At 43.1% G+C, this 24,669-nt stretch overlaps 1 protein-coding gene across 8 annotated transcripts in view; it reads right to left on the reverse strand.

The window, feature by feature from the left end:
- Positions 1 to 24,669, reverse strand: part of erg (ETS transcription factor ERG) — a 273,819-nt gene that overhangs the window by 48,188 nt on the left and 200,962 nt on the right. The window contains exon 1 of one of the 8 annotated variants that reach the window (XM_048541335.2): positions 11,335 to 11,388. The exons of the other annotated variants lie outside the window; for them this stretch is intronic. The gene's annotated coding sequence lies outside the window, so the exon portion shown is untranslated. Of the gene's footprint in view, positions 1 to 11,334; positions 11,389 to 24,669 lie in introns of those variants that run through there. 8 annotated transcript variants of the gene reach the window in all.

The raw sequence follows: 24,669 nt of genomic DNA on the forward strand, positions 1-24,669 counted from the left end.
TTGCTCAGCAGCCTCCCGTGATGCACCTTATCAAAGGTCTTTTGGAAGCCTAGATAGATAACACCCTCTGGGTTTCCCTGGTCTAACATACTTGTTACCTCGTCAAAGAATTTAGTAAGGGGAGGTCAGGCACGACCTCCCCTTACTAAATTCATGCTGACTGGTTCTAATCTGACCCTGCACTTCCAGGAATTTAGAAATCTCATCCTGAACAATGGATTCTAGAATTTTACCAACCAGGGGATTAATGTTCACAGTGACAACCCAGGTGTCCTATGCTTTCACCTGCCACTGCAGTTGAGAAATTTGGGATTACTTTCGAAAACTGGCACATACCTTCAACCTCATAACTATCCACTCCATCAAAAGAGCGATCCACAGATATTCCTCATTCCAGAGATATTTGGCACACAGTTGTCTAACGTCTTCAGAAAATTGGACTTATTACTTATGGCACAGATGTATCAAAATTGGAAATCTTCCAACACTTCAGCTAAGTGAAGCAAGTCTTGGCAAGTGATAATGGGAACTGCAGATGCTGGAGAATCCAAGATAATAAAATGTGAGGCTGGATGAACTCAGCAGGGCCAGCAGCATCTCAGGAGCACAAAAGCTGACGTTTCGGGCCTAGATCCTTCATCAGAGAGGGGGATGGAGTGAGGGTTCTGGAATAAATAGGGAGAGAGGAGGAGGCGGACCGAAGATGGAGAGAAAAGAAGATAGGTGGAGAGGAGAGTATAGGTGGGGAGGTAGGGAGGGGATAGGTCAGTCCAGGGAAGACGGACAGGTCAAGGAGGTGGGATGAGGTTAGTAGGTAGAAGATGGAGGTGTGGCTTGAGGTGGGAGGAAGGGATGGGTGAGAGGAAGAACCGGTTAGGGAGGCAGAGACAGGCTGGACTGGTTTTGGGATGCAGTGGGTGGAGGGAAAGAGCTGGGCTGGCTGTGTGGTGCAGTGGGGGGAGGGGACGAACTGGGCTGGTTTTGGGATGCGGTGGGGGAAGGGGAGATTTTGAAGCTGGTGAAGTCCACATTGATAACATTGGGCTGCAGGGTTGCTGGTGAAGTCCACATTGATACCATTGGGCTGCAGGAAATGCTACACTTGCCCCCACACCTCCTCGTTCACCCCTATCCCAGGCCCCAAGATGACTTTCCATATTAAGCAGACGTTCACCTGCATATCTGCCAATGTGGTATACTGTATCCATTGTACCCAGTGTGGCTTCCTCTACATTGGGGAAACCAAGCGGAGGCTTGGGGACCGCTTTGCAGAACGCCTCCACTCAGTTCGCAATAAACAACTGCACCTCCCCGTCGCGAACCATTTCCATTCCCCCTCCCATTCTTTAGATGACATGTCCATCATAGGCCTCCTGCAGTGCCACAATGATGCCACCCGAAGGTTGCAAGAACAGCAACTCATATTCCGCTTGGGAACCCTGCAGCCCAATGGTATCAATTTGTACTTCACCAGCTTCAAAATCTCCCCTTCCCCCACCACATCCCAAAACCAGCCCAGTTCGTCCCCTCCCCCCACTGCACCACACAACCAGCCCAGCTCTTCCCCTCCACCCACTGCATCCCAAAACCAGTCCAGCCTGACTCTGCCTCCCTAACCTGTTCTTCCTCTCACCCATCCCTTCCTCCCACCCCAAGCCGCACCTCCATCTCCTACCTACTAACCTCATCCCACCTCCTTGACCTGTCCGTCTTCCCTGGACTGACCTATCCCCTCCCCACCTCCTCACCTATACTCTCCTCTCCACCTATCTTCTTTTCTCTCCATCTTTGGTCTGCCTCCCCCTCTCTCCCTATTTATTCCAGAACCCTCACCCCATTCCCCTCTCTGATGAAGGGTCTAGGCCCGAAACGTCAGCTTTTGTGCTCCTGAGATGCTGCTGGGCCTGCTGTGTTCATCCAGCCTCACATTTTATTATCAAGTCTTGGCAATACAGTTTCTAACCGACTCATCTGAAGGGAATCACAACCGACCCTGGGCTCAACTGACAGTCAAGCACTGGTCATTGAAAAGGTTTCAGAAGTGGAAATTCTGCCAAATGGAATGCTCAGCCATGACTCAGTGGCAATACACTTGCCTCTGAGTCAGAAGGTTGTAAGCGCTGAGAGAGGAAACTGAACATTCGAACATGGTGTCTTCAGATGAATCTAAAAAATGAGAGCCCTCCTGCCATGTCAGTAGGATGTGAAAGTTCTCACTTTACTGTTTTGAAGAGGAGCAAGGGAGTTCTCTGGTTAATATTTATCCCGCAGTCAAATTCACTGAAACAGTTTCTTTAATTGTTACTGCCAAAATGTAAGACATCAACTTTGAGAATATCTTCAACATCAACTCACTTAATTGTGCCAAATGTGGTCTTTTCACCATACCTGTGTGGTTTGCATCTAATGAATTGTGACTGTACTGAGATCTGTGTCATGTGGAGTCTGGCCATTGCTGGCCCAGTGGAGATCTCAACTTGATTCATTGTTAAAAACCGAGGAGAGAGAATCTTAAAGTAAAGTGAATATCTTTGGTGTGTTTTTGTCAGGTTTGTATTGACCAGCAATGTCCCTGTAAACCTGCAGCATCATTATGTAAGATTTTGTGCTATGTGGATGATGAAATAAATGATCTATTTTGGGTGTATCTGTGATTTATAAAGAACACATCTATTCACAGTGCACAAACATTTGGTCGGCACAACATTGTGGGCTGAAGGGCCTGTTCTGTGCTGTACTGTTCTATGTTCTAAAACAAACACTTTCTCTACCCTTCATCTGCACACTGGGGATGAATTAACCTGAACTCAATGTAATTGTTGAGGCAATAATTGCAAATAAATTTTAGTCCATTTTTGTAGTGCTTTACAGCCTTTGGTGTCAGTTATATTAGAAAACCATATCCTCAAGGATTTAACGACACAGTGCATCTACCACAAGAAGCTGAATGAAATGAGTTGTTATTTACAAGTTAAGGGACATACCATTGGAGTGAACGTGTTCCTGGTAATCATCAATGAAACATTGCTGAACGCTAGCAGTTAGTTGCTCTCTGAAGCTAAGTAGAGGAATTCAAGAGATGGAGGCAGTTATATTTCAAGCAAAAATGATTCCACCTGAACTTAAAAATGCCCTCCGGCAATTGCGCTTACAGATGCGTAATAAATGCCAATGCTATTGAAAGAATTTTATAAAACTCATTCATTCTTTATCTGGCAGTCCAAAGAATATTGTCAGATTACTGGTGGATGGGGCATCATATTTGAGCATACTGTTGTCCAGGTTACATGCATAGTTAAGGAAGTGCTGTGCTTAGTTCTTGGTCTAATTTGTCTCAAGAACAATCACTAAAATTGTTCTCATATTGCTGTTTGTTGAACCATGCTATTCCTAATTTCCTATTTCTAAAATCCTTCAATGGCTGTATCAGCCATTGGGATTTCCTCAGGTCATGAAAAATGCTGGCTCTTTCATTTATCACTTTTAAAAAATGAGGTTCTTACTGTCAATAGGTGGAATAGTGAGTGGGGTCTCCTTCTCTGATTGGTAACATCAATTATAAGAAGCACTACCATGCTCCTGAAGTAGTTTCACTGCAAACAGTGATGAGGTGTGGGTAAGTTCAGTAAGGCTGGCAGCAATAAATGTCTGAAGCCTCTTTAATGTCTGTTGCAATGCCATGAGTTACAAAAGCACTGTACTCAAGACTAAGAACACAATGCATTTAATGCAAGAATTGGATAAGTTGTAATTTACAAGTGGAGCGATAAAGCTGTGGAATGAATAGGTTGGAAAGTGTCAAGCAAACATTAATATCCTTGGCAGGTCTCGAAGTGTTTACAATTGGCCGAGAGCTGATCTTTCAGCTTCTGAGCAAAAATGGTTGAAGAGTTAAAACCTTCTGGCTGTTAATTTTACCATTCGCCCAGGTTTGCCCAACGTGAGCCAGTCCCACCCTGAGATAAAAATACCCAAAGTTCTGGCTGTTCTTGGATTTCCTCTGTAACAACAAGTCGTTCCAGCTGGCACAGGTGGTCAAGAGTTCAGAATTAGTCCAGAATTTAGGGGGGCATTCAAATTTACCGTTCCTATAACAGGATTTTTTTTCTAGGTGGTAGAGACAAACATGAGCCAGCTAAGAGGCCGAAATGAAGCTGATTGGGATTTCCAGCCTGTTGTCATGACTTGGAACTCACCAAGCATCTTTTCTGTTTGTGGTTGATTCAGTTGTCATAAGAGCGCCCACTTATTCTCCTATTTCGACTTTTGGGCAGAGACTTGTGCGTGATCTTCTTCCACTTGGCAATCATCTGTCATACATCCTTTCCTCAGCAGCTGAACAAGATAGGCCCTGTTAGGCTGGACAGCTACCTGACTTTATCATAAGTATCTCAACCTGACCTCAAGAAGTGAGGGATCTAAGTTAGCAATGTTCATACTCGAAGCAGCAAAAGAGCAACAAAGCTTTTCAGGCTTTAATAATAGGAAAGAACGCTGGCTATTTCAATTTCCCATTGGCCTTTTATTCCATAAATAGCTTCTGAAATTTCATTGCAGTTTATGGATTTAATTCAAACACGAGAGGATCAAGAATATCTTGCCAACTCATCATATACCTTCCTGCCTGTCTTACAATCTTTATGGACCAAATTCCTGATCTAATTGTTCCTGACAAGGTTGTATCTTGGCATTTGAAATTTTAAAGCACAAGATTTGAAAATACTTATGCTCCTCATGTCATCCCTGAGAACAAGCCATTGGAAAAGTCATATAATTTCAAACAAACATCAATGTTGCTGTGATAATGGGAACTGCAGATGCTGGAGAATCCAAGATAATAAAATGTGAGGCTGGATGAGCACAGCAGGCCAAGCAGCATCTCAGGAGCACAAAAGCTGACGTTTCCAGCCTAGACCCTTCATCAGAGGGTGAAGGGTCTAGGCCCGAAATGTCAGCTTTTGTGCTCCTGAGATGCTGCTGGGCCTGCTGTGTTCATCCAGCCTCACATTTTATTATCAATGTTGCTGAACTTCTTAACTGATCAACTTCATTCTCATGTTCCAATGGCAATTCTTCAGTACAGAAGAATGCTATTAGGTCCATTGACCCATGCTCTTTGAAGGAGATCTCCAATTATTCACACTTCCTTGCCTTTTCTATTGAACTTCCACTTCGTGAGGGACTCAGCCCCAGTGATACTGGATCAGATACTTAGATACAGTGTATATCACCACTGGAAATGATGCATTCCCACATGAGCTTGCTGTCTTATGTACAGTATTGTGGTAAGATGTAGCCCATAGCAAGATGTGCTCTGAGAACATTATTGCTTTACCAACATCAGTAGACTCTCTAAGTACCACCAAAGGGGTGAAACATTATTGGGGATATGCAAGAATGTAGAATGATCGTAAAAATCAGATCAGCCACCTTACTGAGAGGAGGAACAAGCTTGAAGGGCCCAATAGCCTACTCTTCTTTCTCATTCATATGTTGGTACGTTGGCACCTTGCTTACAAACATGGAGGTCAAATAGAGCGAGTGGCACGCTGAATCTACCAAATGCTCATTTTGGTTTTCTTGTTGAGTATTCCTGATGTTCATCTTGTTTGCTGAGTTTAGTAAGATGGCAAACCAAGTGTTAACAAGGCAAATTGGGCTGTTAATGAGGTATTGGTCCCCGTCCCAGAAAGAAAACCCAGTGAAAATCTAGCAACATTTGGAAGTTAATGTACTGTTCATACTGGAGCACAGTTCTGAGATGTACAAAACAAGTTGGACCAGTATGCATCATCTGCAAGTTTAAGTGGCTTTTCCCTCTGGGAATTGACATCTCACTTCTCCCCAGCCAGAATCTCATCATGCCACTTGTAAAAAGCATAAAAGATGGTGTGAGTTGTTCATGACTTCGAAATGTGCCTGGCCATATTTATCACTCGACTCTCCCACACACCTCACCATTGTCCATATCAGTTAAACCCCTACAATGTTCTGTTCCTTGTTACTTAATGAAAAACACTCCCTATGCTCAAAATACCTTTATATAGTTAATTTTACTATTTTTGTGATGTCTGAAAAACCAGTCTATTAAATGTAGAGATAGTAGTTTTTCTGAAGAAGGGTCCAGACCTGACATGTCAGCTTTCCTGCTCCTCTGATGCTGCTAGGCCTGCTGTGTTCATCCTGCTCTACACCTCGTTATGTCTATTAAATGTAAGCTTCTTTTTGGTTGAAAATCAAATAAAGAAGGTATGCTGACTAGTTTTAAAGAAAGAACATTTTACACACGTTCCAGTGGCAGCGTGGAAACAGAAGGTTACAACTGGAAACAGAAGGTTGGAGAAACATATTAGAATAGCTGGGCGAGAGTTAGAAATGATAGAGAGTTAGAAGACTAAAAACTCCATTGTTGGCAAGAATAGAGGTAAGACTGCCTCAGGAACAAAGGAAGCTGGCAAATAATGAACAATCATGAAAGTGAGGTCTTGTACATATGGTGCTGCAATACCACTGGCTTAGGAATGAAGTAAAATGCAATACAAATAACAAAAGAATGTTATGTGGTTTATTCACCAACAGAAGGAAATGAAATAAAAAGATCAAAGGGAACTGTGAGGTGACGCACCAAACGTTGTTATGTGAGTACACACATAAATAACTGGAGCAAGAAAATAGAGAGTTATAGAGACATCAGACCATGGAAGCAAACTGAAGTATTTCCTGTGTACCATTAAGTTAGATGACTGGAATACAATTTTATATTCAATACTTAACCCTATTGTCATTTATTCACTCCTTTGCATTTTCTCTTCTTACCTATCCTCGTGATCTCACTCCACATACAATCTTCTGCACCACTACAGTAGGAACGCTACTGTAGTGGTTGATTCAGAGTGCATTTTCCCTTCGTCCTGTGTCATGCAATTCACTGTTCTTTGTAGACACTTTCGCAAGCAAGCCCCAGTATTCTGTAATTCTTTGATAGATTTCTCTGCCATGCAACCTCTCCCCCATAACTAAAAATCATTCTCCTAATTTTCCTGTATCGCTGTGCCGCTTTTGTCAATTCACCCAAAATTGCCTCCAAGTCTTTTCCCTGTGTCCATCACTCCATCTAGACAGCACAAGGGACATTTTGACACAGAAACAGCACAACCTAAGTGCAAGTTCCTAAGAACAAAGGAATATAAATTGCTTGATAAAAACAGGTAAAGCCCTATTTAGTCCTTCTTCTACACTCCCATAGTTCCTTGATACAACTATTTTGGGGATATCAACTAATCATTCTGATTAAGCTCCATCAGTTAGTTTACAACAAATCCAAACATAATGTCAGAGATGCCACAAAAGCAAAGGAAAATTTAGAGATCCATGGGTTCAAAGTCATCAGTTTCCTAACAAACAAGTACACTATGCTTATATCCTGTTGCTAATGACTTCTTACTCCTTTTTTACTGCCTTTCTAAAATCTGCTATTCTGATTTCTAAAAGGACAGTTTTAGGCTTCAATATATAATGTATAACACCAGCTTGTCCATTGTATCAACGGGTTGCTAGAATCAGAATCTGGTGAATTGAAAACAAATGACAAGACTCATTTAAAAATAAATGGACTGTAATTTTTTTTTTCAGTGATTTCTCCACTTCAGTCTTAAAATTTTTTAATCCTAAATCACTTCCACCAGATAACAAAGTGTACAGTTGGATGAACACAGCAGGCCAAGCAGCAGCTTAGGAGCACAAAAGCTGATATTTCGGGCCTAGACCCTTCATCAGAAAAGGGGGAAGAGGACAGGATTCTGAAATAAATATGTAGAGAGAGGGAGATAATAAAATGTGAGGCTGGATGAACACAGCAGGCCAAGCAGCATCTCAGGAGCACAAAAGCTGACGTTTCGGGCGTAGAAGAGGGAGGCAGACTGAAGATGGATAGAGGGGAAGATAGGTGGAGAGGAGAGTATAGGAGGGGAGGTAGGGAGGGGATAGGTCAGTCCGAGGAGGACGGACAGGTCAAGGGGGCGGGATGAGGTTAGTAGGTAGGAAATTGTAGGTGCGGCTTAAGGTGGGAGGAGGGGATAGGTTAGAGGAAGAACAGTTTAGGGAGGCAGGGACGAGCTGGGCTGGTTTTGGGATGCAGTGGGGGAAGGGGAGATTTTGAAGATTGTGAAATCCACATTGATACCATTGGGCTGCAGGGTTCCCATGCGGAATATGAGTTGCTGTTCCTGCAACCTTCGGGCATCATCATTATGGCAATACAGGACACCCAGGATGGACATGTCGTCTAAGGAATGGGGGGGGAGTTGAAATGGTTTGTGACTGGGAGATGCAGTTGTTTATTGCAAACCGAGCGTAGATGTTCTGCAAAGCGGTCCCCAAGCCTCCGCTTGGTTTCCCCAATGTAGAGGAAGCCACAAATGACCTATCGCCTCCCTACCTCCCCACCTATACTCTCCTCTCCACCTATCTTCTCACCTATCCATCTTCAGACCGCCTCCCCCCTCTCCATATTTATTTCAGAATCCTCTCCCCACTGCCCTTTACTGATGAAGGGTGTAGGCCCGAAACATCGGCTTTTGTGCTCCTAAGATGCTGCTTGGCCTGCTGTGTTCATCCAGCTCCGCACTTTGTTATCTTGGATTCTCCAGCATCTGCAGTTCCCATTATCTCTCTTCCACCAGATCCCTTGTTTAAGAGGGACAAGGAGAATGAGCTGGAGGTTGGGAAAGAGCCCTAGGCTCTACAGGCATATGCAGGCAGACACCAGAGATGAGATGGTAGTTAGCCATGAACCCTGTCTGTCCCATGTTAGTGACACACATCCTGAGCTTGTGGGCACAGCTTTGTCAGAGCTGAAGAACACTACTCAGATCAAAGAATTTTGCAATAAGCATCTCTGGGGTTAAAATCATGCCATTTTATATTAGCAATGTAAACCTTTTTTTCTGGTATTTTAATGAAAGCGCAAGCTCTCATATTTGTAATGGGCTAACTCTTTTGTTAACAGTACAAACCAAGGAATTTTATGGAAATGTGTTAACAGGTTTGTTATTAACTTTTCATGTTGAAATTTGAGTTCCAATATTATTTACTGGCACTAAACTTAAAAATGAAATTGTTTGATCTTATTAAGATGTGAGCTGTCTGTGCTGGAGAATGGAATTTTGTTCCCTTTTCCATAATTATTTCCATAATTCTAGTTCAATTGAGGAGGCCATGAAGATGACTGATGTGGAAAATGGAAAAACTTACACTGTTATACTTAAGAGTGTGGGATTCTGACAAATAACGTTGGAGCAGAGCTATGAAAGCCTTACTGTGCTGATGGCCTATTCCCCATTTTCGTTCGGGAAGGCTTGATGCTGTCTAAAAGTGAAGAAAGGAGAAATTGCCTTTCTGGTCATTTGTATCCCTCACTTCAACAAATCAATAAAGCACAGGAATAAAAAAAATAATTAAAAAAGGAGAATCTGCATTCGGTTCAATTGAGTGCAACTGATTGGATTGATGTGAATTGGCAAAAATCATCAGATTAATGCAGTGATTTTCTTTTCAAAATTCAAGTATTTAAGGGAATACATGATGAACAATAGGACCCTGAGAAGTGCCAAGGATCAAAATGGACCTTGATCCGGACGTCCAGCAGTCTCTTAAGGTATTAGGACTGGCCGATAAAGTCGCTAAAACAGTATATTGGGTAGATTGGGTAGACTGGAATCGTTTTCCTCAGAGCAGAGGAAGGGCATGATTGAGATGCATAAAATTATGAGGAGCATGGACTGGATAGCCAAGAATAAACTTTTCCCCTAGATAGAGAGATCAATGACTGGGGCAACAGATTTAAGGTGGGGCATGAAGTTTTGAGGGATTGAGAGGAAACGGTGTCTCACTCAGAGGGTGACGCAAATCTGGAACTCACTGCTCACAGAGGTAGTAGAGGCAGAGACCCTTATAACATTTAATAAGTATTTAGATGTGCACTTGCAATGTCAAGGCATACAAGGCCATAGGGCAAGTGCTAGAAAATGGGATTAGAATAGTTAGGTAGCTGTTTTTGACTGGTGAAAACATGATGGGCTGAAGGACTGTGCTGTAGCTTCTATGACTCTACAAGTCCAGGCTATCTCATTCTTGTGGGCCATGAACCTTGATAGTGTCATGTCTTTACATGATATTTGTACCCCAGATGCTTGGTAAAGAAACTCAACAAGAAAAAGTTCACCATATCATCAACATCCTAGAGATGATGATAGGGATGCAGGCTCCCATTGACCAGAAACTGAACTGGGCTGCTATTTAAAGATATTGACCACAAGATGAAAGAAGAAGGCACATACTCTGTGTCAAGTAACTCATCTACTGATTCCTCAAACTCTTTCCACCAGCCACAAAGCCCAGATAGAGGTCTGACAAAATACTCATCACTCACCATAACTGCTACAACATTGAAGAGGCTTGACAATGGCCTGACTTAGCCCTAGAATTAGATTCAATGTGCATCCCTCCATGATTAGCACATCATCCTGTAGATAATATTTTACGCAGAATTTCCTGCAGCAACTTCAATTCTAATGTTCTCTACCACCATGAAGAAATCAAGCAACAAGGTTATGGAAACGTATCAGAGATAATGGGAACTGCAGATGCTGGAGATTCCAAGATAATAAAATGTGAGGCTGGATGAACACAGCAGGCCAAGCAGCATCTCAGGAGCACAAAAGCTTTTGTGCTCCTGAGATGCTGCTTGGCCTGCTGTGTTCATCCAGCCTCACATTTTATTATCAAGGTTATGGAAACGTGTTCACTTCTAAGTTCCTCTCCAAGCCTCCCAATCCTTACTTGGACATGAATTTCTATTTCTTTACAGTGGCTTGGTCAATGTCTGAAAATTATCAACTAAATATTCACCACGGGAACAGGAATTCAAGGAAGAGTCACTGCTATCCTTTCTGGAAAGTTCGGAATAAACAATAAATGTCATCCTTCCCGACACCCCAAAAGCTAAAGAAAAATATACTGCCACTATTTCAGGCAAGAATCTCATAGACAGTGGGTGGTGGCAGGCTATTAGACTCCCTATGGCATCACACATGTTCCTTATTTAATAACCGGGCAAGAGATTTATAAAATAAATAATCATATAATATGCAGATATTTTGTGAGTCTTTCAGAATTAAACAATTGAGTATACAGTGTCACACTGTTGGCTAGTTTGAACTGGTGTTGACACCACAAGCAGGTGATATAAGGGCTGAGCATCCTGCATATTGGGACACTTGATCACAACAGGGTGTATTACGGGTCTTTACTGGAGTTGAGCAAACACACACTCACCTTAGCAGGAGTATAATTCCATGTGAATTCCATCGTAATACTCTCCTGCCCCTATAAAACATACTTCCTCTGACAGCATGAGAAATAGCAGCAGAGACACTTTCACAATTTATAACTTCGATTTCAACATTGCAGTTGATACAGCGTGGAGCTGGAGGCACACAGCTGGTCAGGCAACATCAGAGGAGCAGGAGAGTCGACGTCTCAGGCCTAGATCCTTCATCAGGACTGGGTGCAGGGGAATGAAAGTGAGCCCTTTACAGAGGAAATCTCCATTTCAGCATTGTATCTTTAGGTCTTTTTCTATGTTTAAATTTCTGTCCTGCTCTGCACTCAGGTCTAAGTCACTCTCCCACAACTTGCACATGCAAGTGGATATACCTTCCCTGACAGCTTTATTACACTCAAGCCTTGAAAGAGATCGAGCTTGAGAAAGTGAAAAGCCTCATTTCAAGAGGGCAAAAACTGGGACAAAAGCCAGTTACTGCAGGATTCCACTCTACTTGCTGCAACCTATTAGGTTCTGGTGGGAGTCTCATGAATGATCTATTGATTATGCACTGTTTAACAGAATGTGGAGTACAATTTTCTTTCACCATCTCTCCTGATCTGTGCGTATAGCATAGGGTCAACAAACTGCCAGCAAAACTGTTGGTGTTAACTTGAATGTTCTTTTACACCAGTCCAGTTGTCAATTCCTGTGTGGAATCAGAAGGAATGTTCATCACTGGCACTCACTGCTGACCAGTCACAGGGAGACACATGAAAGGTGAACAAGAGGAAATGCCTAAAAGAGTCCCACATTTGGGAATAATTATAGAGTTGATTAAAAAGTACCAAAACTGTCAATTAGAAAAGCAATACTGTACTGAAAACTTTGTTCATTTGTCTGAAGCATGGATTTATTAGTGCAATGAAAGACAGATCATCGAGGACAGCTGATACTGCACTACATCAACAAGGAGTATGGTCGTGGTTTTTGTGAGAACGATTTTGTGGTGCACCACTGTCTGATGTGATTATTTAACATGAATGAGCCAGAATTGTTAATGAAAAGCTGACTTTGACCCTGAAGATTTTATGACTCGCACTGGCTGGCTGAAATGTTTGGAAGAATGTTATGGTTCTTGTAAGTGACAGGTTATGGAGGAGCCCATCTGCGACAGATCAGAAACTGGTGAAACAATGATCCCTGGTTGCTCAGGTCTGTGCTGATGCTGTGAAATCATGCCTTCTGTTCTCTAAAGATTTTTTTCAAGTCAGGAGGCCGCAAGGGTAGGCCCCAGAGCAGATTTGTAATAATGATCTTGAGAAAGTTTGTTAGGAAACCTTCCCACACAAGACACTACCATACAGAGTAGAGATAGTTAAGATGCCACTTTCTCAAGGCATTTATGAATGGCCGAAAATGCTGTCCTGCATTCCTTTTCTCATCTTGATTTCTAATTCATTGGTTGTGAATTTCTTCAAACGCTTGAGGTTGTGATGAGTGTTTCTTAAATTGAAAGTGTGGTCCAATTTTCTTTCAATCATACAGTTCAGTTGGGACACGTGGCTCTATGATACTGCACTTATAACTAGTTATTATTGATGTCAATGAGCAGTGGTAAACTATGTAACTACAACAAACTTAGCAGTCAAACTTGACCCCGTTATTATTACCTTGTATCCACACAAACACAGTTCCCAACAGGAAATACCTTGTATGATTGTCTCTTTCTTTTACAAACTGTCATTGTGACCCACATTCCTTCAATGCGTCCATCCTACTGCTCCTCACTGACTAATGCCAATTACCTGTCCCCAATGCATTTGATTTCTTTTTGTCCATTACTGGGATGAGGGTGTCACTGGCTAGGGCAGAATTTATTGCCCATCCCGAATTTCTCAGACAGCAGTTCAGGGTCAACCACATTGCTGTAGGTCTGGAGTCACATGCAGGCTAGACCAGGTAAGGATGGCAGTTTCCTTCCCTAAAGGGCATTAGTGAACCGGATGGGTTTTTCCTACAATTAGCAATGGATTTGCAGTCACCATCAGAAATTTAATTTCAGATTTTTTTTAAATTCAAATTCCATCACCTGCCATATCTGGGTATCTGGATTAACAGTCTAATGATAAGACCACTAGGCCATCATCATCCCTGTATTTTCAAACCCATATAACTATTATCTGATCTCAGTAACATTCTCCAGTCATACAGCACCCCCATGTATGTGATGTTATTCCACTACCTGCTTCATCTTTAAAAAACTTCTCAAAATAAATGTTTTTTGACTACCTGATCAACCTCATAAGCCTTTCTTGTTGAATGTTGTGTCTTGGTAGGTTCTTCAAATCCAAGAATGTATGTTGTTATAGCTATTGGGGATGGGAACTCTTCATTATCTTTTTCTCCCATGTCGTATTAATGTCCCCAACCCCTGATTTTTCTGACACAAAGTGATTCAGCACTGGAGTTTTGACCTTCAGGTGGAAAATGTTAGTCTTCATGCCTAAGTGCTGCAATGGGATATGTTATCATCCCATCAAAGCAAGATGCAATTCCGTATTAAGAAACAATCTTTGACAATTTCCAATACTGAAGTGAGTGGAGCATAAACAACTTTATTGTCCACTAGAAGTATCTGCGTTGAAATTATTTTCAGCTCCAACAACCAAAGACCCAGATTTACAGTCTCTCCAAATCTCTGTTCTAATTTTTTAAAAAAAATTCTCCTGTGACATCTCCCCCATTGTGGTCCTTTGGGTGGTAATTAAAGGCAGGCGGTTAACCATTATTTTTAAATTGCACACTAGTCAAATATCCCAATCATAATCTGCAGAATAATCACTGCCGTGAACAAATGAGATTCCACAGTTAACACCTTTACCTGATTTTGCTTTTGTCAAGACATGCAGATGGATGAATGAAAGGACATCAAATCTCTAGGGACATCAGCATAGCAGAAGTAGATTCTTTTTATTATTATTATCATTAAATCAAATCCAGATGACAATAATGGAGCTTGTGCAGTCAGCTTCTCAATCACACATTTGCTTACTATAATGTGCGCGTGACACATTATAAATCTCTAATCAGCCAGGGTACTGGCCACAATTAAAAATAGATCACTATGTGCTTTCTTTTTTTGACAAATTCCAAAAGCAACCCACAACTGCACTCGTCCTGGGCTGCCCCTATGCTCAGGCACACGGGTGTCTGTCTTCAAAACAACCAGACGCGCTATAAATATTATTTGTAGATCTCTTTATGTTAACTGTGTACAGGAACAGCTGTTTTAAGTTTGACCACACACTATAATTCCTTCTTGTCTCAAAGCAAGCAATATGGCAGCTTTTGTTTTCGTGTGTGACACTGAGCTGGAGCAATTAGACTGGCACAAAATGCTTGAGTGAAACACTGGATGAAAATATTTTCAGATGAGATCTTTGACCAGTGATGTTATTTTCTTGGGCTATCCTGAAAATATGCTTTGATTCACAGAAGGCCCAGTTAATTTTTCCTCCCAAAACCATGTTGAACAGAGGATAACTATCATTCATAAGATGCACTCCAGCATGTGGTGCCCTTTTGCCATCTTAGTGAAAATGTGGCGGTAAGCCACCTTTTTGAACAGTCAATATGGCATCATTACACCTACATTGTTATTATGAATGGAGCTGGAGGTTGTCACTTGCTGTATAGACATACCAATATCTCGTGATTCACTTTTGTCCAGGCCACTCTGTATCTTAGAGTTCTGCAATCTGTCTCCATCTGATTAGCATAGTTTTTCTTTCTATTCGCTCTGCTAAAGTGGATAAATTCATATTTCTCCAAATTTCACTTTATCAACCAAATTTTTGTCCACTCGCTCAACCTGTCTCTATCCCTTTACAAATTCTCTACCTGGTCTTGACTAGTTAATTCTATCTTCTCGTTATCGAAAAATGTAGCCACCATACATTTGGCTGTGGCACCCATTGATATGTATTGTAAATATCTGAGGCCCCTACTCTGCTCAACACCAGGTTATAGTCCAAAAGGTCTAATTGAAATCACAAGCTTTCTAGGTACTACTCCATCATCAGGTGAAGTGACCTCAGATTTCCGAAAGCTTGTGATTTCAACTAAACTTGTTGGACTAACATGGTGTTGCGTGACTTCTGACGTTGCCCACCCCAGTCGAATACTGGCATCTCCACATCACGATCGCTGTGACACAAGACACAGTTTGCTTATTTAGAAAGATCCATTCTTCCCTATTCTCCACTTTCTATTTGTTAATCAATCCTGTAACAAAGCTAGTATATGTTATCTCATACACCACATGCTCTGATCTTAGATAGCAACCTTTGATATGGCACCTTATCAAATGTCTTTTGGGAATCCGAGAAGATTAAGAATGTTTACTATCAGTCCCCCTTTATCTACTTTGGTGTGCTACTTTCTTAGAAAGGTCCAATAAATCAGTTAACTATGATTTTGCTTTCACAAAGCCATGTTGACACTGCCTGGCCATAATCTGATTTTCTTCTTATCTTGCTAAAACATCTTGAGTATGGGCTCTAATGGCTTCCCTGTGCTAGATATTGACTTACCCCATTGTTTCTTTCTCCTTATCGAATATTAAGCTATGTTTTCTCTACTTTTGATGTTTTTATAGCATGAGAACCTGCTTCGTTAAAGAAGAAAAAAATTTCCACTCTTGCATGTTCTTAAAACAACTGTGTTTTACTACAATAATGGTCTGATATCTTCAAACTTGAAGTTTCATAATTTCAGTAAGATGAAGAAGGCCCTGAAAAAGATAAATGGCCTGTCTCCCGCACTGCCCTTGGGGCCCCGATTTCTTTCACTGCACGTGGCTTGCTTTGTAACATATGTTGGTTTGTGTTTCATGAAACTTCAATGCAAGTTGCTGCTAGCAACATGACAGCTAGCCAGTCACATGTAAAAGAGGTCCAAAACTGAATCTGCTTCAGGCTGATAAGGACAGAGTAACACTGCATCCATTTTGGGCTTATATCAAAGTTCACACATCTAGGCCTGGATTTAAGATAATAAAATGTGAGGCTGGATTTAATGCAGTCAGAAAGACAGAAAACATGGTGGCTGAGCCCATGTAATCTTCAGTGTTAGACTCCCCTCATTAAGTCAAAGGGTAGAAGGAGCTGACATGGGACTTCCAGCCAATGACAGCATTAGTCAATTAAGTTCATTAGTGAGACAATTGACATCCATTATCCCTGATCCATTGCAATATCGTAGTGGCACAGGGATTAAATGAGAGACCTCATCAAGGAAACCTAGCCTTAGGCAGAGGATGGCCATTGAACATGCAGTGATTGTGCTGAGGTCAGCCAGGTGGACCTCGCGGAATATGAGTTTCTTGATTGCAGCTGTTAATCTGGTCCAATCAGGGAGGCCTGGCTGACAGATATAAACAGGGCCATCAGAAATACTGTTCACTCTGAGAGCTGGATCAGTGTCAAACAATCGCTGCATGGAAATAAATGGTGCCTTAGTGATGGAATACCAGCATCTGTGGAGTTAGTTCAGAAAATAACCTTCCGTGTCCTTTTCTCTGAACACTCTCTGACAAATCCAAGACCCATGAACCCCACCCTACCCCACTACTCACTGTCAGCCCTAGCTCAATTTTGGCTTGGGAGTGCATGATGGTGTGTGCAGTGCCACCAACAGCCACTGCTCCCATTGACACAAGTGGAAATGTTGGACTCCAACTACCAATTGACCAGCAGCTCTCAGCAAGTGGAATTTCCACCTTTTGCACCTGGAATGACTGAGAGTGACTGACTAGACCCCTGAAGCGTACATGATTCTATCAGATTTACCCTACAGATTGTGTGGAATTTGTCTGCTGATTATCTCTAAAGGGTGGATGAGATCCATTGCTCCAACAAAATCTTAACCATTGTCTTTAATTATTCACCATCAAAAAACTTCAAAACTAACACCAACCTATGACATCTTTTCTTAGCCTTCTTTGATTTATTGAAAATATCTAGTGTTATGATCTCAGCCAATGTTATTATTGGACACGTCAGTTCTCAGGCTGAAACCTATTTGTTTTTTGTTTTGGTCTTAACAAGGTAGTCTCTCACTGATACTGAAGCTCACAATGTGTTAGATTTTGTTTTAATAATGAACAGAAGTTCATTAAACAAAAGAAATTAAAATAAATTAGAATAAAGCAATCTATTTACTTATGTTACAAATTCAAACCAAGACCACCTCTGGCAATATCCTAGTAGAAAAAGATAAGCAGTTGGCATGGGATACCAAAGTGTGGAGCTGGATGAATACAGCAGGCCAAGCAGCATCTCAGGAGCACAAAAGTTGATGTTTCGGGCCGAGAGCCATCATCAGAAAAGCCTTTTCTGATGAAGGGTCTAGGCCCGAAACGTCAGCTTTTGTGCTCCTGAGATGCTGCTTGGCCTCTGTGTTCATCCAGCTCCACACTTTGTTATCTTGGGTACTCCAGCATCTGCAGTTCCCATTATCTCTGATTGCAATTGGCATGGCACCATCTACTATGCTACCTGATTTTACATACAGAATTGGACCCCATATACAAACCATTACAGATCAAAACCAGAAATGACACTACTCACATAATGGGCCAAAAAGTATAAGTTCCAAGTGGAATAGAATAACATTTCTTCATCGGAGGCCTCACTGGTGTTATCACCTAGCGATATGATGAGACATCTGAGCAAAAACAAGCCAGCTTGGCCAGCAAATCAGCAACGTCACCCACAGCCTGAGCCACAAACTTTGGCTAAAACTTTAAACCTGATTTTAATTACCCCCTTTACCAGCTTGTGTAAAATACCGTTCACTGTAATTGCATTTTTAACTTTGATAGAATGAAGGGCCTAAAAATGAATACAGTGTTGTATGGTGTGACTGACATTTTGTGTCAATTTGTCAGTATTATTTAGTCATTTGTTGTATGGCTTTGTGCAGAAACTATTGGGCTTTCTTTGATTATTATTTTCAGGCAATTTGAAATATGCATCGCCTTGTTTATTTCTACTCTTCAGTGTCTTGTCATCGTGTGCATTGCCTTAACTTGATTAAACAATATCTACCAGTTCCGCTAACCTGCCACTATCACTTCCTGGAGATTTTGACAGTTAGCCCTGTTTGCTAAACCTTTTATGCCATCAGCAAAATTTGACCTTCCATTAATACCCAAATCCACAATATTTCCGTATACTGAGAGCAAAAATGGACCCACCATTGAGGGGCTACAATGATTAAGTTCCCACCCTACTCAACTCTGTTTCTGACATGCCTTTGGAACACACAATGAGGATGAGCTCACACCCTCAACATGTCCAACGCACATCATTCCCACCTTCCATTGCAATGCTGTCAGGTCCTGCCCACAACCTCCACAGCCAGCAGCCCCAGAGGAGACAGCCACACTGAGCCCTGCCGCATCTTCACCATCCCCCCAGACCTCCCACTGACTGAGGACGAACGGTCAGTCCTAAGCAAGGGGCTCACCTTTGTCCCCCTACAACCACACATCAACGAATACCAGTCACGGTTGGACATAGAACAGTTTTTCCGCCGCCTTTGCCTCCACGCTTACTTCTTCAACCAGGAACCTAACCCTGCCTCCACTGACCCCTTCGCCCGCTTCCAACACAAGTCCTCCTCGTGGACACCACCCCCAGGCCTCCTAACTTCCCTCGACCTCTTCATCTCCAACTGCCATCGAGACATTAACCGCCTCAACCTCTCCACCCCTCTCACCCACTCCAACCTCTCCCCCACAGAACGGGCAGCCCTCCGCTCCCTCAGCTCCAACCCCAACCTCACCATCAAAACCGCAGACAAGGGTGGCGCAGTGGTAGTATGGCGCACTGACCTCTACATCGCCGAGGCCAAACGCCAACTCTCCGACACCACCTCCTACCGCCCCCTCGATCATGACCCCACACCCGAGCACCAAACCATCATCTCCAACACCATTCATGACCTCATCACTTCAGGGGACCTCCCACCCACAGCCTCCAAACTTATAATTCCGCAACCCCGCACGGCCCGTTTCTATCTCCTTCCCAAAATCCACAAACCTGCCTGCCCTGGTCGACCCATTGTCTCAGCCTGTTCCTGCCCCACCGAACTCATCTCCACGTATCTGGACTCCATTTTCTCCCCTTTGGTCCAGGAACTCCCTACCTACATCCGTGACACCACCCACGCCCTCCACCTCCTCCAGGACTTCCAATTCCCTGGACCCCAACACCTCATTTTCACCATGGACGTCCAGTAGCTATACACCTGTATTCCGCATGCAGATGGCCTCAAGGCCCTCTGCTTCTTCCTGTCCCGCAGGCCCGACCAGTCCCCCTCCACCAACACCCTCATCCGCCTAGCCCAACTCGTCCTCACCCTCAACAACTTCTCTTTCAATTCCTCCCACTTCCTACAGACTAAGGGGGTGGCCATGGGCACCCGCATGGGCCCCAACTATGCCTGCCTCTTTGTAGGTTACGTGGAACAGTCCCTCTTCCGCACCGACACAGGCCCCAAACCCCACCTCTTCCTCCGTTACACTGATGACTGTATCAGCGCTGCCTCTTGCTCCCCAGAGGAGCTCGAACAGTTCATCCACTTCACCAACACCTTCCATGCCAACCTTCAGTTCACCTGGGCCATCTCCAGCACATCCCTCACCTTGCTGGACCTCTCAGTCTCCATCTCAGGCAACCAGCTTGTAACTGATGTCCATTTCAAGCCCACTGACTCCCACAGCTACCTAGAATACACCTCCTCCCACCCACCCTCCTGCAAAATTCCATCCCCTATTCCCAATTCCTCTGCCTCTGCTGCATCTGCTCCCACGATAAGGCATTCCACTCCCGCACATCCCAGATGTCCAAGTTCTTCGAGGACCACAACTTTCCCCCCACAGTGGTCGAGAACGCCCTTGACAGCGTCGCCTGCATTTCCCGCAACACATCCCTCACACCCCGCCCCTGCCTCAACCGCCCAAAGAGGATCCCCCCTCGTTCTCACACACCACCCCACCAACCTCCGGATACAATGCATCATCCTCCGACACTTCTGCCATTTACAATCCGACCCCACCACCCAAGACATTTTTCCATCCCCACCCTTGTCTGCTTTCTGGAGAGACCATTCTCTATGTGACTCCCTTGTTCGCTCCACACTGCCCTCCAACCCCACCACACCCGGCACCTTCCCCTGCAACCGCAGGAAATGCTACACTTGCCCTCACACCTCCTCCCTCACCCCCATCCCAGGACCGAAGATGACTTTCCATATTAAGCAGAGGTTCACCTGCACATCTGCCAATGTGGTATACTGCATCCATTGTACCCGGTGTGGCTTCCTCTACATTGGGGAAACCAAGCGGAGTCTTGGGGACAGCTTTGCAGAACACCTCCGCTCGGTTCGCAATAAAAAACTGCACCTCCCAGTCGCAAACCAATTCCACTCCCCATCCCATTCTTTAGATGACATGTCCATCATGGGCCTCCTGCAGTGCCACAATGATGCCACCCGAAGGTTGCAGGAACAGCAACTCATATTCCGCTTGGGAACCCTGCAGCCCAATGGTATCAATGTGGATTTCACCAGCTTCAAAATCTCCCCTTCCCCCACCGCATCCCAAAACCAGCCCAGCTCTTCCCCTCCCCCCACTGCACCACACAGCCAGCCCAGCTCTTCCCCTACACCCACTGCATCCCAAAACCAGTCCACCTGTCTCTGCCTCCCTAACCTGTTCTTCCTCTCACCCGTCCCTTCCTCCCAACCCAAGCCGCACCTCCATCTCCTACCTACTAACCTCATCCCACCTCCTTGACCTGTCCGTCTTCCCTGGACTGACCTATCCCGTCCCCACCTCCCCACCTATACTCTCCTCTCCACCTATCTTCTTTTCTCTCCATCTTCGGTCCGCCTCACCCTCTCTCCCTATTTATTCCAGAACCCTCACCCCATCCCCATCTCTGATGAAGGGTCTAGGCCCGAAACGTCAGCTTTTGTGCTCCTGAGATGCTGCTGGGCCTGCTGTGTTCATCCAGCCTCACATTTTATTGTCTAAGGTCTAGAATGTTCACCTGAATATCTCAAGTTCCCACCTTGGCTCTTTCCCAATGGGTTTCTGTCTCTAAAATTAAATCGTACAAACCAGGTTCAACTCCATTTAACAGCTAAGAAAGCAACAATTATGATATTTCAATTAACCCCAGTGCCCCTGACACTGGGAGTTGAAAATCAGCTAGAGTTCATGTTCCTGATTGCTGTCCAATTGTCGATATAGTGGGTGACTTGGCTGCAGTTCTCTCCCCTTAGTCAAATGTTCTTAAATGATTAATTTTTTTGTCATGGCCTGTGTGAAATCAGGAGGTGTGGATTGTTGTTTCACAATAAACACTGTCCTGCACTGTGCCCCCGCTCTCAACCTCACCACAACAACTGCCACTGAAACGTTAAAGAAAACGTGGAACAAGAAAATGTTTAATGTTAAGGCAGGCATCATTTTCTAGCTGTATAAACTGATGCCATCTGAGTCCCATGTTACTCAAACTTCCTATCCAAAATGAGACTTTTGACCCTTCTCAAAGTAACAACTCCAGTACCAGCAAACCGCATGCAACAATGGAACTATTCAGAATTATACAAGCTTCTCAGAGCTTAAAATCTAACATATGCAATCTAACATATCCAAGGCAATTGACTCACTGCTAAACTCAAGTAAGGAAAAAGCATAGCTGTTTAAGCATTACACACTCTCTAATTTCCCCCTGCAAACCTCCTATTCCCAATGAGTTGAATCTCAAGGCATGTCCTTATTTGCAGTTCAATTTTACCAGCACAAAATGTGTAAGAGTTTGCAGCTTTGTTTAATATAAGGGGACATGTTTGATTCCAAACACTAAGACCTTCCATAAGGCTTAGAACAAGCAGCATAATTAACTCTTGCACATCCAGAAGGTAAGTCATAAGTAAGGTAAGCAAATAGATTAAAGTGATTCATTGGATATCCTCATCTGATTCTTAACTGATTCTACATCCTTCATCCCCTGTCAAACATCTGCAAAATTCTAAATAAGCTCATGTTTCTTCTGCATGCTTATTAATGTTCTGCCCATTAGGCCAATCATAATATCCAGTCCTTCAGTATAAGTCTTGCAAATGAAGCCATCAAATTTGACACACATGCAGGCTTATCTGGCACTGGTGGCAAGTAGATTTTTTTTAGTGAAAGCAGTTTCTTATTCATCCCCCAAGATAAGCCCTGTTAGTCTGTCACTGAAAAAAACCTGAAGCCAAAAAGTATGCCTGCCGCAGCAGTGAGCCATATATGTCAGCTTGCCATGTGTTAAGTTTTCACAAGGGGCAAAAAGCAGCTTTACTTTATAACTTAATAACTTTAGTTTGTCAGCATCAATCAATGAAATGACTTTGACTATCAAAACCAATTAGATCACCTGGAGAGCAGGATTGAAGCTTGTGAGAACTAATCAGATTGGTTAAAGGGTGGGATTCAAATCAGTCAGAACCAATCAGGTCAGCTAATTGCTGGGACCAGGGGTCGACCCTTTCTTAGTTAGATGAAGATCAACTAGAGAAAGAAAAATGTTAAGACGACCTGATGGTTGTCGAGTTGTAGTTCATCTATGTGTTTACTTAGAGAGTAATTTTGATGGGCACTTCTTCCACTCTACTACCATAACTCAGTTTAAGCCATTAATGGAGTTTCTGCTGACCTTGCACCCATTTTACAATAGTGAACAGAAGCAGAGGAAATTTAGCCCAGTTAGTTTCTCCCCAAAGAACTAAACTACATACACAAAACAAACAACTGAAATAAAGCTTTGAAATATTTTCCAATCTTCTCAAAATAACTTTCCTGGATATTTTCAACCTATGTTGTTCAAGCCTATTTGTCAGCCTCGACCACCCAATTCATTGTAGATATCTTCTTGAGGTAGAGAATATGTTCTTCATTATGAATGTGATGATTAGCAGAGCATTGGAGTTATTGCACTTGTGAAATGAACAAGATTTGTAGAGCAAACAGAAAATGAGGCTGAAATATTAATGAAGCTGATTTCATTTTAGTGTAATGATGTGTGATTGATGTATTTGTGGGTGAGTTCATAGAATCCCTACAGTGCAGAAAGAGGCCATTCAGTCCATTGCGTCCGTGCCAAACCTCCCAAGAGCATCCCACTCAGAACCACCCCTCACCTTGCATGGGTCTTTTACCATGGCTAACCTACTAGCTTGCACAACCTTGGAGACTATGGGGTAATTTTTAACACAGCCAATCCAACTAACCTGCACATCTCTGGACTGTGGAAGGAAACCGGAGCACCCGGGGGAAACGCAGACATGAGGCAAATGTGCAAACTCCCAGATGGTCGCCCGAGGGTGGAATTGAACCCAAGTGCCTGGCGCTGTGAGACAGCACTGAGCCATTGTGCCAAACCATTAACTTTATTGGAATATTATTTTCTGCTTTTTTGAAATCTGTTTTCACATTGCCTGCAGAATCTTCATGGAGGTCTCTTACAAAGCAGATAGGAAGTGGGCTGAAAGCACACTTAATTCAAAGCAGAATAACAAACATTAAAAGGAAAATGTTATCAAAAGAGTAGCTGAGTTTTAAGATTGCTCATACTAAAAATCCAGAGGTCTGCACTAGTGATTCAACAACTTAATTTGGAATCCCCCCATAGCAGCTAGAAACATCGATTCAGTTTCAAAATTAAATGCTGGAAATAAGAGGTTAGTAAAGGTTACCATGAAGCTACCAAGGCTGGGTGTCACAAGGTTGGACCAGCATTTATTGCCTGTCCCTAGTTGCCCTTGAGAAGCTTGGAACATCCTACTGGTTCAGAGCAATGTGACGAACTTTTAACTGCCCACTGAATTGACACAGCAAGCATTCAACTTCACTTTGAAGGTGGATTCAGGAGGGCAATAAACATTGGACTTGCACATGATGCCCAAACCCTGTAAATTAATGAATAAAAACAGAACAACAAATCTTTAACTCGAATCTGATAGCCAAGTCCATCGCAGAACATAAAATTCAGCTTGTGCCTGGTTTTAGCAATTTATTTACATTAATAGTAGCAGTGAGTGAGTAGCCTCTGTTACAGTAAGGAAATGCTATGAAACAGAATCAGAGAATGTTCTAGACGGGAAGATAATTTTATCAAAAAGCGGGCAAACACTTTGGGCAGAATTTTGATGTCAATCTGGGGGTAAGAACTGAGACATTTAGATCAATAATTTTCTGCCAGTTTGCTGAGCAAATCTCCAACGTTCAA

Source organism: Stegostoma tigrinum, chromosome 12 (genome assembly GCF_030684315.1).
Source record: "Stegostoma tigrinum isolate sSteTig4 chromosome 12, sSteTig4.hap1, whole genome shotgun sequence".
NCBI lineage: Eukaryota > Metazoa > Chordata > Chondrichthyes > Orectolobiformes > Stegostomatidae > Stegostoma > Stegostoma tigrinum.